This window comes from Dromiciops gliroides, chromosome 5 (genome assembly GCF_019393635.1).
Source record: "Dromiciops gliroides isolate mDroGli1 chromosome 5, mDroGli1.pri, whole genome shotgun sequence".
Lineage (NCBI taxonomy): Eukaryota > Metazoa > Chordata > Mammalia > Microbiotheria > Microbiotheriidae > Dromiciops > Dromiciops gliroides.
The window spans coordinates 47,659,534-47,667,699 of NC_057865.1; positions in this window are offsets into that span (position 1 = coordinate 47,659,534).

Sequence of the window (8,166 nt, forward strand, 5' to 3'; positions counted from 1 at the left end):
ACACTTAACTCTTAATAGCTGTGTGACCCTAGGCAAGTCACTTAACCCCAATTGCCTCACCAAAAAAATGTTTCCACAAGCCCCCCACCTTTTTTTTGACAACGCTGTTCCTTGTTTTACATTGGTATACAGGAGCCCTTGACCTTGTATTTCTTTGGCACCTAAGACTGGTGGTGGGCTTAGGTCAAAGGATAGACACAGTTTAATGACTGGGCTATTACTCTCTACCAGCATCGCCTTTATGGGCCTTCCTTCCACATCCACTCCAGCAATCGTTACTCCCCCTTCCTTTTTTTTTATCATCTTTGCCAGTCTGAAAGTTGAGAGGTGAAATCTCAAAGATGCTTTCAATTGAAGTTTTCTAATTATTAGTTATTTGGAATATCTTTTAAAAACCATTTTTATTTAAAGTTTTGAGTTCCAAATTCTGTCTCTCCCCTCCTCCATCCACTGCGCCACCTAGCTGCCCCTAGGGCTGCCACATTCTTAGGTGTGATTCTCATTTATTTCCAGAGACCAACATTTTTTTCCTAGTAGAACACAATAGAAATTGAAAAAAGTTATTGGTTATAAGGATTTTCCTAACAAATTACCCACCAAAAAAACCTCCCAAAGTGAAAGAAACCTGTATATAACCATCTGCTCTCCACATCCAGGAGACTTCATCTGAGTACTTCTTAAAATTAGCCCTATTCAGGGCAGCTAGATGGCGCAGTGGATAGAGCACCGGCCCTGGAGTCACGAGTACCTGAGTTCAAATCTGGCCTCAGACACTTAACACTTAACTAGCTGTGTGACCCTGGGCAAGTCACTTAACCCCAATTGCCTCACTAAAAAAAAAAAAAATTAAAAAAAAATTAGCCCTATTCTAGTTTTTGTTTTAGATTTTTAAATTTTTGTTCTTTTAAAATAAATTTTATTGATGTCTTTTGTTTATGCATCTTGGTCATTTATCAATATGCCAAACATTGTCCCCACCCCTATGATTTCTACCACTTATCCATCAACGGCCACTGAGTTGTGTTTCCTCCCCATTGGGGGTTGGAGTGGATTTACATCAATATGCCCATTGTTCCATTTATCAGAATGTTACTAAACTGTGTCTTTACCATCCAGTTTTGTGTGTTATTCAAAAGAACACTGAATTCTTTACTCCCATTCTTATCTCTCATTCTCTCAAGTTTTCTGAAGTCTTCTCTCCAGTTGAGGTTGGCTAAGATGTTTCCTTGGTGTAACATTTAATGTTCTCTTACCTAAATCTGCTGATCACTTCATTTTATGTTAATATTTGAAGTTCTTTCTTCGTGATCACAATATGTTAGTGTCACCAGAATTACTTTGTTATAGTGAATGGTACCAGATGATGACTTGAGGTCTTCACTTATGTTGATTTATACTTTGTATGTTTATACTTTTATATTTTATTGATATTTTATGCTTTCATTTTTATATGACTATATGTAATTTTAGGATGCATTAGAGTACTTATCATACATATGCTCAATTGCTAGAAAAAGTTTTCCTACTGAATTTGAATAATAAAATCAGAAAAAATAAAGATAAATAGTTATTCCTATATAGATTTGGAAGAGAAAAGGAACTTTGCAATAGAGTTCAAATACTATGGGGATAACATAAAATTGATCTTTATTATTCAATCAATAAACAATTGTTAAGTGCCTAAAGGAAGCTCTATGCTAGGTGCTTTCAAAATCAGGGCACAGAACTATAGTAAAAATGTCTCAGTAAAGACATTGTAAATTTTCAAACTGTCAAGGAATACTCTTACCTAAGTAGAGTGGAACTCAGGGAATTACATTGATTGAGGACAATCTAAGACATACCTCCCCTTCCTTGCAGATTAGGGAGCCTGAAATGTGGCACGTCCCTGGGTCTTTAGTTCTTCCCTAATCTGGTATAGTTCCATAGTCTTAGAGGATCTTGAACCTTTCCAGAGGAAAAAATGGAAGTTTAGCAGCCTTTGGAGAGAGAGAGAAAAAAAAAAAGATTGTATTTTTGTTATTTGCCCAAGGGAAACTTGTTTTTTATTAAGAAAAAATGGATACATTTTGATTGAACACAACAGATAATTCCAAACAACTATCCACACCCCTCTAAAAAGAATCCCCCCAAAAGTCCCCCCCAAAAAAAAGCCAAATAAGATTTTTTAGAATGTTATTTTATTTAAAATTTTTTTCCCAATTACATGCAAAGATCTTTTTTTCAGTTCCAAATTATTCTCGCACCCTCTCTTCCCTCCTCCCTCCCAAGGCCAGCAAGCAATCTGATATAGGTTATACATTACCCTCATGTTAAACACCCAAATAAGATTATTGCTAAGTAATAGTACATGTCACTTTTCATTTGGAAGGTCCGCCAGTTTTTAACAAAAAGGAAGGATGTGTTGTTTTAATTTTGATAGTATGATACCATTATTGTCCGTTGTATTTGATGTAGTATATTTGTCCATTGTATTTCTTAATGCCTTTATTGTTGTCATTGTGCATATTATTTTTGTCATTTTATTCACTGTATCACTTTATGTAAGATTTCCTTTGTGTCTCTGAATTCATATTTGTTATTCTTTAAAGTACAGCAATGTATTCCATTATTCAACCAATAAACATTTATTTATTGTGTGTTCAGTACAGTATGGGGGCAGTTAGGTGGTGAAGTGGGTAGAACTCTGGGCCTGAGTTCAAATCTGGCCCCAGATATTTACTAGTTGTGTGACCCTGGGTAAGTCACTTAACCCTGTTTGCCTCGGTTTCCTCATCTGTCAAATGAGCTGGATAAGGAAATGGCAAATCACTCCAATATCTCTGCCAAGAAAACCCCAAATGGGATCATAGAAAGTCAGACACAACTGAAAACTACTGAACAACAACAAATAGTGTGTTCAAGATTCCTAGAAATGTTACCTAAAATCATCTTAGGGCAGAGTCATGCTGGAGAACGTTGGAATTGGGGGAGAAGAAGGGTTTGGCCATCTCTTTTTTGGCCAAAAATTCTTGAGTATTAATGTTCAACAAAATTGTTTCTAGCAAATTAACCTAAAAATGAGAGGATAGTATTAATTTTTTTCTTTAACAACTTGTGTCAAGAAATATGAGTGAGCCAACTACATAGTTTTTCATGTTATTACAAGAGTAAGCAGCTTTGTATAAAACAAAACAAAGAAACAGCCCAGTAAAGGGAAAGCTCTTAGCAAAACTGCAGTAATCTGAAAGCAGAAGCCTTCTATAATTATTGCTTATGTGCTGCCTTTCTTAGCTCAAAGGCTGAGACTTTAGAACCACATTTGGTCTACAAGAAGAAACTACCATTTTTCATAATGATAATAAAAGGTGAAGCAAATTCATTTTATAATAAAAAAATTATTTCTGAAACGTGTGTATTTACTAGATATTTTTGAAAAGACAACTACTCAAAATAATTCAGTGCAGGGTCCAGAAAGATAATGTGACTGCATTTATGAAGAAGATAATCAATTTACAAATTTAATGTTTTCCAATTCTTAAAAAAAAAAACTTGCCTTACAAATAAAATCATTTGACCAGAAGCAATTTTCATTTAATTTTAAAGACCTAAGGGGGCAGCTAGGTAGCACAGTGGAAAGAGCACCAGCCCTGGAGTCAGGAGGACCTGAGTTCAAATTCGATCTTAGACACTTGACACTTACTAGCCGTGTGACCCTGGGCAAATCACTTAAACCCCAATTGCCTCACCTAAAAAAAAAAAAATTTAAAGACCTAGATGTTTCTAAATGTGAATGGAAAAGGAAACTATTTGCCACGGTGAAATAGACTACATTTAGCTTTACTCCATTGGATCAAAAGTGATTAATAAGCCTGTCTTAATGATAGTACATTGAACCAAACATATGAATCTCAAAATGCTGTGTTTGGGCCTCTGGATAAAAAAAAAAAAAAACAACCAACAACAGCTCTCTAGTTTTTATTAAGCAAAATGATGGAAATGTTTAATATTGTTGAGTTTTCCCACCTCAGCTATTAAGAAGAAAAAATACCAATCTCAATTTGTGGTTGAAAAAAGAATTATGAGTAATAATATAATCAGTGACACCGTGTTTTGAGAAATGTTACCCAAAAAGCCTATCCATTGAAATTATACTGTTTTTTATAAATATGAGAATTGAATTTATCCATGGGAAGTTGTGCTTTACATTATGTGATTTGTTTTTATTTCCTATGATTTAAACTTTTACTAAATTCTTAATTTGGATAAAATATAAGCTACTAAAATTATTTGCATAAATTGATTTATGTGAAGTAGAGGGGGCACAACTTTTTTTGTGTGTATAAAGGCAGAGTATTCTACATAAAGTCTGAAAGCCAAGGATTTTCTTGATGAGGCAATGGTTTGTACTTCTAAAATTGCCTTTAGGAGCCACATCTTTCATTTCCTTTTTATCCTATAAAGTACAGTGTGCAGTGTTTCAGTTGGGGTATGTTAAATATGCTTTGTTTTTATGGTGATGAAATATGAAGGTCAATATGCAAATAAACATTTTTTTCTTATTTATGGAATTTACCTTCTTGGTTTTATGTCTTTCCTTTTGTATGATTATTATAGTTGGGTTTTTTCTGTGGGAGGGAGTAGTCGCTGAAAACCACCCAAACCTCGGATCCAGAATAGCATCTGAGGTTACATTTGGCATTGGCTTTTAATAGATTATTACGGTAACATAGAATGTGCTTGTGATCACATATTCATGTCTGACAGGGTAGCAGGGGGTGTGATAGAATTTGAGGAAAGATTAACAGGTGATACTCCAAGGGACTGTGAGAATTTTATTATAAAGACTGGCTTAAGAAAAGTCGAACCGGGGCAGCTAGGTGAGGACCTGAGTTCAAATCCAGCCTCAGACCCTTGACACTTACTAGCTCTGTAACCCTGGGCAAGTCACTTAACCCTAATTGCCTCACCAAAAAAAGTCAGACGATCAGTTGGGGCTCAAGTGTTCGCGTTGCAACAATGTATGAGAAATTTGTTTAACGTGAAGGTCAAAAAGGACTCTTAGAGACCAGACAGAGAAGGAAAGCTTTGGGCTTCAGGCTGGCATCGGGGGCAGCTCCCAGATTTTTATCATCCCCAAAGGCACCAAGTGACACCTGGGGAGCTGCCCCAGATGGAGAGGGAGCCCTCCTCCTGCCCTGCCTGGAGTAGGAGAGAGGGAGGGGGAGATGACGCACTCTGGCAGCCAGAGAGATGCTGCGGCTGGACCTCAGGGCAGACGTTCAGCCCGCGGGCTGGGGATGAGCTTGAGAGTGCAGAAGGCCCAAGGGGCTTCGAGCTTGTCCATCCTCAGCTCCCGCATCCTGGGCCCCTGGCACATCCTGGATGAAGTTTCCACAGGTACATGCGGAACCCTTAGGAGCTAGACAGCAACCCCGAGGTGAGGGGAGGAGGGAAGTCAAGGGCAGTGGGGATGGTTGCAGGGAGAGAATCCGGACTGGACCAAACCTCCCTTTTCTGGAAGAATCGGGACAAGACCCTGGGAGGAAGGGTAGAAGTGGGAGTGTAGAGAAGGCAGAGAAGGCTGGCCTAGAGGCTGGAGCACCACACCGAGTCTCCAAGACTGCTGACCCAGCCGTAGAACCTGGAGCAAATAATTTCATTTCTGTGTCTGTTTCTTTATCTGTAAAATGGGTCTGATATCTCCTAGAGTTGCTATGAAGCTCAAATGGTGTGTGTATATATGTGTGTGTGTGTGTGTGTTGTGTACATACATGTATACAACACATATATAGTACATATTGCTCTGCAAGCTTAAAGGCTATATGTGAATGTAGATTATTTTTATTAGAGAATTAGCTAGGTGGTACAGTGGGAAAAGCACTGGCCCTTGAGTCAGGAAGACCTAATTTGGTTTCATCCTTAGTAGCTGTGTGACCCTGGGCAAGTCACTTACCTTCTGTTTGTCTCTGTTTCCTTACCTGTAAAAGGGTTGTTTTGAAGATCAAATTAGATAGTATTTGTAAAGCACAGGCACTGACTGAATGCTTCTTTCCTTTCATCCTATTGTCAGAGAAGTCTGGATGTGATTCCTTCAATGATGTAGAAAATAACCATGTGGAAAATTTCCCCATCCTTCCATCAGATGTGTAATGTGCAATAAAATATCTTAAATAATAGTAATGTTATTGTAAAATTTGAGAAAATTTGGAAGCCTTGGACCAAAACCTACAAATATATTGTTTCTACTTAAGGATTTTGAGGAATAAATGGAAATGGACTTAGGCACTCACTTTTACAAGTGTCTCTAAATTCTTCTTGTCTTTGGGGATCTTGGCAGTTTGGGAACATACAAATGCCCTGGGTCATAACTGGTCTTGCTCTTAGAAGAATCACATCAGGAGTATTAAAGTGAAAAAGGAGGGTCGATATTCATTGGATTTACATTTGAACATTTAAAAATGTAACCAATGTAGCTCCAAGGTGATGACCTTTAAGAAAAAAAGCTTCTTTTACCCAGAGGGAAAGATAGACCAACGAGCACTTATTAAGCGCCCACTGAATTCCAGGTACTGTGCCTTTGTGTCTGAGCAACAAAGAAAGGCTAAAACAAACAAAGCCAATAATTCTTGCCCTCAGAGAACTCACAATCTAATGGTAGAGACAACCAGAAAACAACCATGTACAAATATGCTATTGACAAGGCAAATTGGAGGTAATCAGTTGAGGGAAGGAATTAGCATTAATGAAGTTGGAACTAATGTGCCTAACTTATATGCTTTCTTAAAAAGCCAGCAACAAGCCATACCTAATGGAGATTTGCAGTTTAATCTACCATCCTCTTTTCTGTTGTTCTTCATATGTGGAAGTGTTCGAATATGTTGGGTTTTGCCATGTTTAAATTTATTTTTGAAAAATGTCTCTCGGGGGCAGCTAGGTGGCACAGTGGATAAAGCACCGGCCCTGGATTCAGGAGGACCTGAGGACCTCAGACACTTGATACTTACTAGCTGTGTGATCCTCGGCAAGTCACTTAACTCCCATTACCCCACAAAAAAAGAAAAGAAAGAAAAAAGAAAAAAGGAGAAAAATATCTTAGTTTGTGCCAGTTTCTGAGAAGTCAGGAAAAACTTGAGAACAGATAAATTGAGCACCTTTCTGTGTAGTAAAAGATCTTTGTTATCTTTTCTGAACTAATTGCACTCTACTGTACTAACAAGACACAGAAAGAACCCATTCTCAGGAAAGGCAAAGAGGAAGGTAGGGAAGGAAATACTCTGGGCTAGTCAATGGCAGCTTTTGTCATATGGAACCTGATCTACCCAATCTCATTTTCTGAGCTATTCTACCAAGATTTTCTGCGTCTTCCAATGCTTCATTTTAATCCATGTCTGGAAGTTCAAGATTTGCCCAATTTCAGATGAGCTTCATTCATTCTTGGTATTTTAAAAAATACCTGTTTCTTCTTATCTTTTGGTTTAAATACCATCTACGTTTCCCATTGCATTCTACTGTCTACCACTCCCAGAAAATCATCCCTTATAGTAAGGAACAAAAAAAGAAGAAAAATGACTCAGCACAACTAACCATCATATGGGAAAAGTCATCATAATATGCGAGCCATGGCCCCACCACCTCTGCAAAGAAGCAGGGGAGAAGTGGCTTCTCATAACTTTTCTTTGTGTCTGAGCTGGGTCGTTTATAAGCTGAAGGTGCTCTTTCTATTGTTTTATTGTTGTTGTCCTTTCCAATTTCATTGTGTAAACTGAGGCAGGAAGATGATATAATCTCTCAGAATTGACTATAAAGTGGAACCAAAGTGTGTACATTTGGTTTTTGTTGAGTATATGCACATGGAGCATGTCCTTAATTTTAAGTGGATGTGATTTGTAGGGGCAGCTAGGTGGTGAAGTAGATAGAGCACCGACCCTGGAGTCAGGAGTACCTGGGTTCAAATCCAGCCTCAGACACTTAACACTTACTAGCTGTGTGACCCTGGGCAAGTCACTTAACCCCAATTGCCTCACTAAAAAAAAAAAAATTTAAGTGAATGTGATTTGTAAATGTCAGCTTTCTCTGAGGCAAAAACCCACATACATTAACTTTACTTTTTCTTCATGTGTGCCCTTTATTTTTTTCCCTTTGACTTAATGGCCCTGGATAAAATAAATAAAAAGGTTCCCTGTG